The sequence below is a fragment of the Oenanthe melanoleuca genome, chromosome 7 (genome assembly GCF_029582105.1).
Source record: "Oenanthe melanoleuca isolate GR-GAL-2019-014 chromosome 7, OMel1.0, whole genome shotgun sequence".
Lineage (NCBI taxonomy): Eukaryota > Metazoa > Chordata > Aves > Passeriformes > Muscicapidae > Oenanthe > Oenanthe melanoleuca.
Window position 1 is genome coordinate 31,486,210 of NC_079341.1, and position 15,398 is coordinate 31,501,607.

Sequence of the window (15,398 nt, forward strand, 5' to 3'; positions counted from 1 at the left end):
CAGGTGTGCTCATATTGAGGAGATACTGCTCATTTTCATGCCCCTCTCCCACCCTGTGTGCCCACGTGTGCTCCGACTGGCCACGGTTCCTGCTGGGCTGAGTGCTGCCTGCAGAGCTGTGGGCATGGCTTGGTGCTTGGGGACAAGACAAAACCTGCTGCAGAGCTGCTGCAGTTCAGTGGTGCCCTTAGGGAGTTGTTCAGAAATGCCCAGGAAATGGGTCCACCTGTTTGACTTGGTAAAATTAAATAAAATAAAATAAAGCAGCAGGGAAGGCTCGTGGGGCTGCTGTTGGAGGCAGCAGTGCTGACTGTGCACTGTCTGTACAGGAATCTGTGTCTGCTCCTCACCCAGCTTGGACAGGATGGTGATTCAAATGTCACAAGGTAATTGCATGTATTTGATAATTTGGGATTGGATTAAGCTGTGAAATTGAACCAGTGGCCCTGCAGGGTCCACGAGGCTGAGGAGGCAGCATAGTGCAAAATCAGGAATTGGTCATTTAAACAGATACCAAGGTTACTGCTCTTTGTAAGAGCCCTGGATATCCTGCTGGGGGGGATCCCAGCCTCCTGTGGGAGCACTGGAGTAAATTCCTGCCGTTCATTGTCCAAAATGAGTCATGGCATGGAGAAGGGACTACTCCAATTCTTGCCTATTTGGGATTTCTAAACTTTTTGCTGAAGTAGGTGGGGCTGCTGAAGACAGGAGAGAGATCTTGATCCCTCAGGAAGGAATTCCTCTACTCCCTGCTCGAGCATCCCATCAGCACATGTATGTGTTGTGATTGTCAATGAAAGTATCTGTGGGTGAAGAATTTCTTCCTGATACCTAATCTACCTAAATTTACCTTCTGCAAAGCCCTTCTCCTTGTCCTGTCACTCCATGCCTCAATCCAAAGTCCCTCTCCAGCTCCCTTGGAGCCCCTTTAGGCACTGGAAGGGGCTCCCAAGTCTGCCTGTCCAGCCTGAGCAACCCAATTCTTTTTGCCTTTCTCCATAGCAAAGGTGCTCCAGCCCTCTGACTGTATTTTTTCTAAATGTATAATGTGATTTGCACTTGTGAGTTTAAATATAATTTTAAGGCTTGTTTTCAATTGGGAGGTCATAATGTGGAAAAAAATGGCCTCACTCAGGACCTTCTGAGAGATGGATCAGGCTACCTGATGTATTAACGTGCCTCAGGACAGATTATGGGTCTGTCTGGTTTAAAATGTAATTTAAATGAATGAACTTCCACGTCTCCCAGCTGTGACACGCAGCTGTCCTGGCCAGGAGTGTGATTTGTATCACCCTTGTGAGGATCTGTCTGTTACATGCCATCCATATGGATGTGCTCCTTGATTCCCAGAGCCACGACCTGGCAGGTGCCTCTGTTACTGTCACTTAGCTGCTGACATGACTTGTGCCACCAGCCATGCCATTAAGCTGTTGAGATGTCACAGGACCTGCTCCCTGCTGCTCCTGTCAGGCGTGGAGGATTGAGGGAGCCCCAGTAATTCCTCCTGGCTTTTCCTCCAGCACCACCCAGTGCAGCTGCACGGGTGGGGAGGGACGTGCCAGGGAGTTGTTACTGCCTGAGGAGCTTGCCCAGCTGTGGGGCTGCCTTAGAGAAATCTGTTTGACCCAGCAGGAGAGCCAGCACTAGATGAGTGAGTGTGAAAAACCCAAAAGGCATTTGCATGAACTGCTGCAGGATAAATGGAACTGCACACAGTCATTCTTCTTCCTGCCTGGTGGAAATGAGAGAAGTGTCTTGCTGGGAAATCTGATAGCAAGGGACCCCACTCTGCCTTGGAACAGGTTATTACTTAGCCATGCTTTGTGGTCTGGTTATATTTACATTTGGGAGAGAAGAATAGGTTTGAATGAATAGTTATAACAGTAATCAAGGGATGCTTTCTGTGTGAATTTTTAATGTGTGCCCTTTCATCCCACAATCTAATAGAGTTTATTCATATTTTTAAATGTAAACCAGTGGTGAAATGGTCACATATGAAATGTCTGAGAAAATAACCTAAACCCCCTTATTTGCAGACATTGGTAATTATGCTCATTTGCTCTGATTACATGTTTTGTTACAATCATAATGGGCTGTAGGCAGATACCCAGGTTAAAGCAATTTATGGGATTTACCCTGTCTGTGAAGAGATGTTTTGATGGAATGAAAAATTAGATTCAATTTCCTCCAATAAGAAAAAATATTGCTATTCTCCTCTGCTTCATGAAAGCTCACCTGCATGTTTTGAATGTTGGGGTTGTCACATGCCAACCTGACATTTGGGAAAAACTCCTCAGACATGATAATGGTGAAGAATCTTTCACCAGCACTTGGGTGAAGTGGAGCACCCAGCATTTGTTTTCCAGATGAGGAAGATGGCATACATAATTTTATATTTTTTGTGTGCAATGTGGCTCCTGCCCCATGTGAGCAGGCCATAAGTAGCTTTTCTTGCAGAATTTTCTGAGCAGAGGAGTGCAGCCCAGAAATGGTGTTTGCAGGATGCTGCCATTGCCCAGTGGTCACAACAGTGCAGCTGCAGGACTGGGCCAAGGAATGAAGTGACATTTTCTTTCTCCCTGGCAGATAACCTTTGGTAACTGTTCTGGAGCTCAGGTTTAGCAGGAATTCATATTCTCTGTCACTGTTGTAACATCAGGCAAACCCATTACTGAGGTGGCAAAGGAGGGATGTATCTGATCTGAAGTCAGTAAACGATTCTTATTGACTTCATTTAGAGATGATCAGGCCATTCATGTGTTGTTATCTGCTGCTTCCTTGGAGTTTTCCACCTTCACTGAGCTTTGTGAATATGAGGGCATTGATCCTGAAACACCTCATGTGGCAAATTAAGTGATTTAATTACACAATTTGCGTTTGCTTTCTACATTACAAGTCAATTTAGCTCAGTGATTGGATTAGAGAGAAACATCCCAGCAATTGACAGGTCAGACCAGTAAAAGCTACAAATGTTCCCTGGGAAATACTGTCTGTGGCTGCTCTTCTGTGGTGGAAGGGCTGAGCTTCTTGGCTTGTGTGCACTGGGTACACCAAGTACATCCAAATTTATCTAAGTGAAGTAGTTGGGGTGTACCTGAGGATGGAAGTCTGGGATTGTTTGACTGATGGGATGCAACAGATATTCAGTTTCTGCTCTGAGAAAAGCATTTGTGTCAGTCAACAGCTGTGTTTTTCCTGTTAATAGTGGATGTTTTAAATCTTTCCTCTGATGGAGCAGAAGCCTTGTCTGCAAGCAATTGAAAATGGGACTTTGGAGAAGGGATCCCACTGTGACAGAGGGTTTTTTATTCCAGCATTCCACACAGAACTTTTGGGTGTTGTAGCACAGCTGAAGCACCAGTGAAGTGTTTGTTTTGAGAGAAGTAAGAAGTTCATTTGTGAAACCTTGACGCTGTGTACGAGCCACCCCTCCCAGTGACAAACTGAGGCACTGCCAGGGAGTCACAGCAGGGCCAGGTCACACCAGAGCCATGAGCAGCAGTCTCTTGTTTTCTCTAATGGCCCCACGCCACCTTTTTAACGGGGTAAACCACTTCATCTCCCGGTGTCTGACAGTCCTGGGGCACAGAAAATGGGCTTTTGTAACCCAGGCCAGTCCCAGCTGTGGTCTGTGCTCAGGGCTGTGCCTGATGGGCTCAGCAGAGGAGCAGCAGACACATACATCTCTGTAAGCTGTGCCCTGCTGGCACTGTGCTCCGTGGTGACAGCACTGACATTCAGACATTGCTGCTTCCCCACTAGAGATGGGCTGAGAATATCACTTCATACACCCAATTCAAGCAGCTGATGGAGCCTGTTGAAGACAGAATTGAGATGAAAAGCTGTAATGCAGATGTGTCACATCACGGTTGTGTTGTCACTCCATTTCTTTTTAGGATACAGCAGATCCACAGCAATTAATTTTAAATGCAGTCTCCATTGCTGCAGAGCAGTAATGTGAAATATTTACTACTTTATTTGCTTCATGCCAAGTGAGATTTCACTCAATTTGTCATTAGGAACACTGTTCTCTTCTGAGGAGAGAGTATATTTACATAAACTGCTCTCCAGTAATTCTGTGTTTTCTGCAGGAGTAGATTATGTGCACAAAAGTCTGTTGATGAGCCTGTGGGACTGAGGACAGATGTTGGGGAAAGAAGAATTTTGTAATTGCCCTCAGTGGGCTGTAGAAAGGCCAAAGAGATCAAACTCCCATGCCTTTGTCACTCCTGTACATGGAACAGGAATCCTCATTGACCAAAAAAGCCTCTAAAACCAACAAACCCCCACCTCTTCAATATTCAGAGTTGTGCAGTATTTGTGATGTACCAGCAGAGCATGATTTGGAAATGAAGAGCTGCCATCTGCAGTGATTTTCCTGGATCTCTTCTAAAGTCTCTGGAAACCAAAAACCAGAAAATTCTGTCTCACCTAATCATGTGAACCTAGGAAGTGGATTTTGGGGGAGGGAGGGTGGTGGAAGGCAAATGCTGTGAAATTTGAAGTGAAATGGAGAATGTTGCATCCTCCTGGGTGTAGAACCAGCTCCCTCCTGAGTCTCAGCTGCACCATGTGAGAACGACTTGAAACTTGTCTGTCCTGTTGTTTTACGGAGAGAAATGTGTTTATACATCTGTAGAAATGGCAAATACACACAGGAGGCTCAGGGGAGTCCCTCTCACTCTCTCCAACTCCTGACAGGAGGTTGGAGCCAGGTGAGGACCAGGCTCTCTGGGCAGCAAGATGCACCAGGAGAGGTTTGGGTTGGATGTCAGGGAAAATCCCTTCACCAAAAGGGTGGTCAAGCACAGGAACAGGCACCCAGGCAGTGCTTGAGTCCCATCCCTGGAGGTATTTTAAAAGCCATGCAAATGTGACACTGGGGACAGGGTTTACTGCTGGAGGAGAGGCTGGAGTTGATGATCTTAAAGGACTTTTTCAATCTGTTCTGTTCTGTCACTGATCCTCTTCTCCCTTAAACCTCTGCTGTTCAAGGATTGAGCTTCTTCTTAACCTGGAATCAGCCTGGCTTTGTTTCATGGGTGCAACAGTTCCATGTTGGGGCACTGCCTGCAGGGCTGTGTTAAAACTTAATTTAAACAGGAAAAAAAAATCTATTCTGTTTGGAGATAAGCCCTGCTACCAGCCATGGGCCAGGGGTAGCAGTGATGCTGGGCCAGTGCTGGGAGCTTTGGGAAAGAAATCCTTATTAAGATGCTGTCAGTGCCTGGATCTGTGGCTTGGTGCAGTCAAGCATGTTCTGTGTTTCACATTTTGTTTAATATTAGACACTGTCTGCTGCATGCTTTGTTTCTATTAATTATCTTTCATTTTCTTATCAGCTTTGCTTACTTTTTTTTATATATAAAACTTTGGATCAGCTTTCTAAGGCAAAAAAAAAAAAAAAAAGTAAAGCTTTTCTCCCTAGCTGACACTGAAACAATGAATATGGATCAGAATTTTCATTTCCTTTTTTTTTTGCCACATCCATTTGCTTGATAGAGCAAGCTTACCAGCCTAGTTTTATTTTGATAAACCTAATAAGGAAAAAGCACTTTCCACCTCCATATTATTTTATGTCTTGTTGTGACTCCAGCATCCCTTATACAGGTTTAAAGACAATTTATTCTTTATTGCCCTTGAGTCATTTTGGGAGAGCATTTGTGTTTTTCCCCACATAAAAATGTCCCCCTGTAGCATGATGAATATTAAATAGGTGCTTGAATGAGAAGGGATCAGCGTGCTCTGACCTGACAGCTCCATTTATCTCAGCCCCATAGGGAGAGCTGAAGTGTTGGTGCTGTCTGGCCGTGGGTGTGGGGCCAGGCACCCAAATTACTTCACCAAATGACCAATTTCACCATGGTGATGGTGTGAAATCCCCTCTGTCCTGCTTCCCTAAGGAGGCATTTGCTGCCCAGCTGAAAGCAGAGCTTGGCTGCAGAAGCTCTGAGCGGGTTTCAGTTCTCTGCTGGCCCAGGGGGGCTCTGCCAGGGCAAACATTGGGCTCCCTCCTGAAGTGTTAGTGAGACCCTCCCTGTGTCAGCAGCTCCCCACATCACCCCTCTCCATGTGAGAGGGATCAGCAGAAATTACCCTGGGGAGATTGAAAAGCCAAGGCAGGCAGGGGGAAAGCTGCAGATGGGCAGGGGAGGAGATGGTGGGACCCTTGTAGGGCTGTGCTGTCCCTGTGAGGATGGGCTGGGATGGGGCTGCTGCAGCAGGGCTGGAGCCAGCAGCCCTGGCTGTCCCCTCAGCAGGACAGGGACACTCATCCTGTGTGCCCCTGGATCACCCCTGGAGACAGAAAAATGCCTGGTGTGATATTTCCTCCTGCTGCCAAGACAACAAACTGACACCCTCCTGCTATAAAGAAGAATTATGGGGAATTGAATCCTTTCTAATTCCTGTAGTCCAAGGACAAGGAATCTCCAAGCAATGTGAGGTTTAGATTAGGTATTAGGAAAAAAATCTTCAACAAAAGAGAGGTCAGGCATTGGAACAGGCTGTGCAGGGAGTGGTGGGGTCACCATCTCTGCAAGTGTTCAAAAGGGGTGTGGATGTGGCACTTTATGGTTTAGTGGTGAGCATGGTGGGGATGGGGCAGCAGCAGGACTTGATGGTCTTGGAGGTCTTTTCCAAGCTCAGTGATTCTGTGGTTTTATGGTTCTGTGGTTCTGTATTTCTGTGACCCTGTGTTTCTGTAGTTCTGTATTTCTGTGATCCTGTGGTTCTGTATTTCTCTGATTCTGTGGTTCTGTGGTTCTGTGTCAGTCCTGGCAGTGCTGCCTCCCCTGACCTGTGTGTTCAGTCACTCCTTGTGCACAGAGCTGCTGCTGACGCCTGAACTTTCCTGTTCCTTGAGGAAACATCCAGCTGCTCTCCAAGCAGAGGGAGAAGCAGAGAACCCTCCTTGCACACACTTGATGTCAGTGCTGTCTGCAGCTGTCTGGGGTGGCCTTTCTGTGCTGCAGCTGGTGATGAGGGCCATGGGGTGGTTTGTGTGGATGAATTTATTATTCTTTTCTCTCTGGATTTTTTCTGAAAGTCAGTTCATATTGCTTTTTCTTCCTTTCCATTTGGGAACTGGTGGAGGGAGGCTGTGCTAATAGGGAGCAACAGAAGTGCCCTTGCTGAGTCAAACATGCTTATGTTATGAAAACTGCTTTTCCATGTGGGAAGTATTCATTTTTAAGGAATAGAAAAATTACAATATCTTCACTATCTACAAATGCAAAGGGGATAACCAGGTTAATTACTGCTTGCTTTAGCAAAAATGGCTGTGTAATGGCACAGAAAAAGTAGTATGGATCTGCCCAAGATTATTTTAACTAACACATTCTCTCAACTGAATTTAAAAACTGTGACATAGGAAAGTTCCTTGGCCATCTGCAGCAGCAATTGTGACTGTCCCAACCACACTGTCCTAATGTGCCCATCCCTGGCTATTGCCTCACTCACCTGGCAGTTCTGCATTCCATTTCATGGGAATGAAGAGCTGGCAGCTTTCTTACTGTTCCCTATTAATAAATAATTAAATTCTGTAGAATTATTAAGCAATAATAGATCTGACAGAGCTAATGTATTAAGATCTTGAGGATCATTAGCCAAAATAGTGTCTATTTCATAGAACCACAGAATCACAGAACGGTTTGTGTTGGAAGGGACCTTAACAATCATCCAGTTCCAGCCCCCTGCCTGGGGATTTAGTGCTAAGAATTTAAACCCAGTGTGAATGCAGCAAAGCAAATGAAGATTCATGGTGATTCCCTGCACCAGTCAGGACTACAAGAAAAAGCAGTGGGGAAATATCCACGTTCAATAGAGGCACATCCTGTTCCAATTTGTCAGGGCTGTTAAAGGTAAGAGCAGCTTTGCTTTGCCCCAGGCCAGGCCAGACTCACACAGGGCCCTGTGCCTGAGCTTGTTTGTGTGCCCTGATGAATGGCTCAGTTGTGCAGTTGCTCTTTTTGGGTTTTTTTAAATTCCCCCATCCTCCAGAGACCCTTGAAGCAGTCAAGCCCTGGCACCATGGAATGTGTGATCGTGGTGTGGCTCTGGGTGAGAGCAGCTCCTGGGGCTCACAAGCACAGAGGGGATCACAAAGCAGCCACTGGCCACCGTGGGGCCACCCCAGGCAGCCGTGGAGGAGCCCCAGCTCTCGAGGGGCTGTGCTGAGAGCAGTGCAGGGTGTCCTCAGGAGCAGGCAGGGCAGCCAGCCCTGCTGGATCTGCACCACCAGAACAAGGCAGAGCTCAGTGTTTGCACCATCCCCAGTGCTCTTGGGTTTTAACTCCTTCTCCAACCTTCTATTTCTTTCTGAAGCATCAGTCCTGACACATGGCAAGACCAGCCACAGCTGCTGCTGGTGGGTTCTGGCTGACTTATCCTGGCATTGCCATGAAGGTGGGATCTGCCCTGACTTAAAATACATTTCCTCTCTTAACTCTGACTTTTTTGGTGCATGTAAAGATATGGCAAAGCCCAAAATACAGCATTAATTGCATCCAAGTCAGTACAGCCCATCAGAGAACTACAGGACAAAGCTTGTCCCTCCTCTATTTTGCCACGCACGAGGGTTTGTAAAGGTGTTTTTCCCCCTTGCCGTGATGGCAATAAGCCTTTAAGTGAGCAAATTGGTTTTGAGGTACTGGAGTTTGTACCTTGTTTGCTGCTGCCTTTCCTGCTGTTTCCATCCTGGCTCTGGGCAGGTACAAATAATGAATTAACTGCTGGATAAGCCCCATGCTCCCCTGAGCAATTATTCTGGCTTCTGCCAGAGCAGACTCAATTTGTCCAGCAATAAGAACAATTTTTAGAGGAGTTAGTTCTGGTTCCGGTGTAATCACCCACATCTGTGCAGCCCGGGTATTTTGGGGGGACAGGAGCCAGTGGTGAGTCAAGATGCCAGATTGGCACAGCTCCAGATCATCAGGTGCTTTTGGGGATGTAAATGCCCTCCCAGCTGGGGGTGGCATTAAGTCAATCAGTGGAGGGAGGAGGAGTATCAAACACACAACAATCCTGAGCACTTGAGCACTGCTTGCTTCCCTGATCAGTGCTGGTGACCCAACATGGATTTGAAACTCAAATGTGTAAAAATAATTTGCAGAAGGTGCTGGAGGCTGGGAATGGAGGTGCTGGTTTAAAAGGTGATTTCCTACATCTGCTAATTAAGTGTCATTAGACAGAAAGCAAAGAATGGCAAACAGTATTTGAGTAGCAGTGGCACATGATGGGCAGGCACCTGTAAACCTCACACACACCTAAACACCAGGAAGAGGAAATTGTTTGGACACTGGGAGACCCCAGGCTGGATGATGCTGAGCTGCTCAAGGTTTTCTCACTGTGCTTTAGCTTCAGGATGCTCAAACACGGTGTAAAATGGGGCAGGGTTGGACACAAGCTCCTGGTTTTGCTGTGCATTGGGTTTATGGATCAGGACTGGGTACAGCAGTGCCCAGGCTTTGCCCATTTTTCTGGGAGCCCTGGGCCTGGTGAAAGACAGGGAGGTTTGGTCTGAGAGCTGCCTGAATGAACAGGCTGCTCAGCTGCTGTGTCCCAGTCACCTGCACATCAGAGACAAAGGCCCTGACTGCTCACAGCCTTTTGGGGGAAAAAGAGGAGGAAAAGGCTGTTTGGTATCTTCCCTGAGACCCAAAGTCATTGATTGCACAGCAGAAGAGCTCCTCAGGGCCTCCCCTGGACAGGGATCCACAGCAGCTGCAATAATCCCACTGTTCTCATGCCCTGGACTGGGTGAGAAGTTTGGTAAATTGACTCTGGTGAGTCTGAGAGCTTCTGCAGCAGTTCTATCATTGTAATCAGCTTCCTTCTTTGCATAATGTTTTGATGAGTCAAAATTGCCTGGTGTGTTAAAACAAATGATCTCTGCACACAGTGATAAGTATCTGCATAATTGGTGTTAATCACTGCTGAATCCTCTGTGAATCTGTGTAACACAGCCCCTGCCTTGGCTGGGCACACCCATGACTTGGGTGCACTTACCCTGCACAGAATGATGTTCCCAATGTCCAAAAGGCAAAGGCAATACTGAAAGGCTTTGGAAGTGAGATTTTATGGTCTCATGCAGAATCACAGTCAGGGTTATATCCTGTTTACTCACTTTGAATATATTATTAGGTGTTTATTGGTACCAAAAGAGCATAATTAAATAGCATGTCAGCTGCAGATCAACACTGTATTGATGAGGGCTTGTGGCACAGGAGAGGTGTGAATTTTATTAACATTGTCATTTCCAGTCCCCAGCATCATAAAGGGCTTGGACATTTCCCATTACAGTTGCAGATCTACCTTAACATTGCTAAAGCAATCATAGTGTGGGAAATTAGATATAAACTGAAAAATAATTAAAGGCCTGGTGACAACTTGATAACGCTGAATAATTGAAGTGTTGGTAACAAATTCTGAATCCTAATTTCCTCCCTGTAGCTGATGCTAGTAATCAGGATCAAAAGTATCTTTGTTGCTTTAGGAAAGCTCTCTCCCATTTGTACCATGTAAGGAGGGGAAGGAAAAGAGATGAAAACCTTAGGTATTGGGTTTGCTAACAGCTCAAAATCCCACTAAATCCTGCAGATGGGAATGTGCCAGAGCTGACCAGGCTTCTTCCCTCCTCACTCCTAGAAAAGCACAAAAGCTGCAGGAGATCCTCCAGGAGCCTCTGCAGTGCTGTTTAGGGCACACAGCCTGGGAATGTGTGAGTGCAGGCAATCAGGGACATTGACCTGGAGGGAAGTGTCCCCTCCAAGATCTGAGCAGGGGCTGGGCCAGCAGGAGCACAGAGCATGGCTCAGCTCACAGGGGTCCAGCTTCCACCACAGGTGCTCATTGGCTTCTGTTTCCTGGGATTTTTCCAGGTTTCCAGCTGTTGTCTTGACACATTGAGGGTAATGAAATCCTGGTGCTGGTCCTTTGTGACTGGAGCTGTGGGGCACCCCCTGCCTCAGCAATCAGACCCTTTCAGGGCTAACTGGTCAAAATCTGGCTGGGGAAAAGGAAATGAGATTCTGCAGCCACATGAGAGAGCAAGGATGGACGGGGGAGCTGGGGCCACCAGGAGCTGTCACCACCTCGGTGGCCATGAAGGACTTTGTGCAACAAAAATTGCAGTTGCTGTAGTGATGGCTCAAACAGCATCCTTGTCTGAAAAGAGATTAAGTACCTTAGTGCTGTCCAGGGCTCATGCTGCCCAATTCTAGCTGTGCTGGCAGCTGGAGCTGCCTCCAAGGGGTGCTGGGGCTGGTCCTGCACCCTTCCATTGCCAAGGCCAGCCCAGGCAGTGCAGGGGTGGCTCTGCTCTGTGCTGCAGCTGTGTGAGCACCCCACTGATCTGTGCAGCTTGCAGGACATGGGAGAAGCCCAGCAGAAATTGGTCATGGCTGGAGGGAATGTGGGGCAGCAAACAGTGCTGAAAAATCCTTTTATTTCAGTCAGCATTCAGGTAAACATAAATAAACTGCTGAGGTGTGTTACAACAGCACACAGCTTAGAAACTGGACAACATCCAGTGCTTTGCAAGGTGACAGAAGGTTGCTTGTGCTTGATGCTTGCAGTAAAATAACCCCATTTTTTTCCCTGAATATCCTGTATATCTATCCACATGAACATTGTAAAACTGCCTCTTTCTTCCCTAGGCTGAAACTAGTCATTACTGTTTTTTTTTTTTTTCCTGATAAAACCATATGATAATATTTTGGCATAACTTAAAGCCATATTTGAATAAAGCGGTTGGAGGCTGTAGTCACCATCCCTGGGGGCATTAAAAGATGTGGTGCTTGAGGACACAGTTAAATGGTCTTCACCTGTGGATTTTATTGATCAGCTTATCAAACTGGATTTGGCAGTGGGTGGGAGTGGGGATCATTTACAGCATGCTGAGGAGCATTTTGGCTCTGGTTGCACATTTCAGGCTGGAGGCAAGTGCCTTATCTCCTCCTTTATCTCATCCACTCCTGATCCCTTGTCAGATATTTTAACATCCTTTGTATCCCACCTGACCCCTCATTTGGAAGCTCTTTGAGTCAGGTATTGGATTTGCTATTCAGTGTTCATTTGGCATTTCAGTGGGACTGGGACACTGGAGGATGCTTGGCAGGGACAGCACACCCAGCACCCAGCTGCCCTCCCAAAACCCAGGAGGTTTTGGGATAAAATGAGGGACAGACTTTGCTCCAAGGGACTGATACCCTCAGTGAGCAAAGCCAAGAGCTTTTGGGAGGCAGGGAGGAAAAGGAAAAAAACTTTGATGAGGTCTCAAGGTAGAAACTGGCAGCTACTCTGCTGTGTGACATCCCATCTTCTCCAGCAGACCTGTGCCCACATTTAATGAGTTTGCTAAATATTCCTGTAATTTAAGAGCTGCTGCTGGAGCAGATGGGACAGGAGATGCTGGAGAACTGGAGGAGCAGGGGGGACACATCCTGCACATCACCCACCAGGGTGCAAAGCCCAGGGCAGGATGGAGGTGATTTTTCAGACAGGGTTTCACAGGGCTTGGCTTTGCTGCCTCTGTAGGGGCTGAGCAGCACAGCAGCAGATTGTAGAGGGACACAGGGCCTGTGACTCTATCAGCTTTGATCAGTTTTTCAGCCAGGTTGGGAATACACCAGGGAGAGTGTCAGTGTGCTTTATGGAGGCTGCAAGTGCCTACCATGGCTAATCCATAAAGCTCAGATGGGTTCCTGGAAAACAGACATTTTGTTGTCACCATGAGGAGACTACTAAGCAGAGAGGAGGAATAGCTGGATGTGCAGTGGCTGCTGGAGCTGCTGGGAATGCCCTGGCAGGGATGGTGGGCAGCACTGATGGGACACAGCCCCTGCTGCCAGCCCAGAGCTCCTTCCTGCACCTCCTCACCCTCTGGCCCAGCAAAAGCAACTGCCCTTCTGGTCTTGCTTAATGGGGTAAAACAATCTGGTTTTACAATTAGTGGAGATGCAGTTGAAAACACCGAGCAGCCCCCAGTGATTCTGTTCTCCCAATTAAAACACAGACTGCCATGAACCAGCAGCATTAGCTCCACATTTCCAGCATATGGAGCAGGAAAGACACTTATTTTGATAATATTTGAATTATTCTCCCACTTTTCTGAATACATCATTATTGATACAAGATTAATTTGCTTTCAGGGTATTTACCAGAGCCTTTTTTCTCAGACTCCCAAAGATGCCCTGACACCCACTCTCCCTCCCTGCCAACCACTGAAAACATTCCTGAAATTTCTCTGAAATTAATCAATTTTTGGATTTCTTTCAAAACATTTTCTGTGTTTAGAAGCCTGGAGTGCATTTTGGGTACTTTAGCATACTCCCAAAGCTGGAATTTTGCTGTTGGATATTTGCTAGAAAATTTCACCCGACTTCAGGAGCTGGGAATTAATATAAGCACCAAATATCCTGACACTTGAGATAAGACAGTAAGAGTGGGTGCTCAGTGCAGGAGGCCAAAGTTACTGGAGGTCAGAGCTGACAATTCCTGCAGGCTGGAGCCCTGCTCACCCACAGCATTCCTGATGCTTTGCACGGACTCCTGCAGCCTCAGTGTGCTCCTGCCCTGGAGAGCAGGCTCTGTGCCTCTGCACACCAATTCTCCTCATTTTGTCTTGCCTATTCTTAGGACAGCTCTGGATTTCAAAAGAGGAGAAACAACAACAACAAAATTACCCAGAGATTTGGCTACTAAGGAAATCTCCTGTTTTTTTCCCACAGTAAGTGCTCCAAAGTATGGACATTTTCAGAGATTACCAGTTTGCTGAGGACCATTTTCCCTCCTGTGTTCAAGCTAAAGTACCTTTTCTTCCCACAGCCCATAAAAGAAGACTAATCCACAAACTGAAAGGCAAACTCCACTCTTCCTAAGTCTTGGTGCAGAGGAGAATGTTCAGCAAGAGGCACTTGCACCATTACTGCTGCCTACAGGATGAGAACTCAGCGAGTGATGAGTTCCCAAATGAGCTCTGCCAGCTCCTAAAGAGAAAAGGAAAGTCAGCAGCCCCTGTGAGTGGGAAAGGCCAGTTCGAGCTCAAGGTGATGGGATCAAAGCACAACAGAGCAGAAAAGTGTCCTTGCATCCCCATCTAGTGGCTTTTGGTGAAATCAACCTGTAGTGCCTTGGTGTGGCTCTCCTGCGCTGCTGCAATCTGCTCGATGTCAGATCTGCACTTTGTAAACTCCACTTGCCAAAGCTGCTTGGTTTGATCTGTTTGTGTAAATACTCCTCAGGGCTGGAGAGGTGGCAGAACTTAATGCCAATGGAAAAGCAGCTTTGACCCAGCTTTCAAAGAAGAGTTAATTTAGCTGAGGTTACTCTTTCTAAGAGTGGGACAGAGCAGAAAGATTCACAGAGGAGCAGCCAAAGTGTGAGAAAGGTGAGCATCCCCCCGGGCTCATGCCCACTCTTCCACTGCTCCTTCCCTCTGCTTACCCACAGGAATGTGACTCATCATCCTGTGTACATTCCAGGAGATATTCCAATTTTGTGACATATTTTTGCCTGGCAGAGTGGCTTTTCTGGGATGCTTTGGCTGCTCAGAGAGCTCAGATCCCTTCAGATGTGGTGTGGTGGCTGGGCTCAGCCTGGCTTTAAGAGCAGGTAAGTAAAAATAATTTAAATTCTGACCCTTCATCTCCTGTCCCCCTCAATTCATCCTCTTGAACCACAAAAACCTCTCAGGGACCAGTCTCTGGTCTGACTATTTGCAGCTAATTTTAAGCTAGAGACAAAATCTCTTTTGCTGGCAATTCCTCATGTTTTGGTGCAGCAGGATTTGCAAATCCCCCTGTTTTGGAGTGCTGTTCCTGTTGGATGTCTTTAATCCTGCTGATGTTGGACTCCCAGCACAGGTACAGCCAGAGAAATTGAAATTCTGAGTGTGTTTTCCTGGCTGAAGATGTGTGAGTTTTTGAGGGGTAAAAGGCACATTTTACTATATCTATCCTTGCTCTCAGAGACATTCTTTTTTTGAATACTGGATGGGTTGTAGAGCAAAGCTGGTCTTGAATCAAAGAGCCTTTTCTGCAGGCAGCCACACTGGACTTTCCCTCTGCCCTTACCTTGGCTCTGTAATTACAGCTACATGAGTTATGACCTCCAGTCAAACAGGTGGAAAAGTCATTTTAAAAGGTCTGGAAGAGCTGTACCAGGATCCAGGCTTTCATGAAGAGGCAGGAAAGACTGTGTAAAAAAAAAAAAAAAAAAAAAAAAAAAAAAAGGAAAAAAAAAAAAAAAATCTACAAGTTGTAGATACTTCAGGTTTTTTGGGAGATTGGACAGAAACAGGTCTGGAACCCAGCAGCAGTGAGGGCTGCTGCCCCCAGGGTTGGGTTCTGCTTCTGCAGTGCCTTTTTTCAGTATTTATCAGGAATTATGTTCTTTTT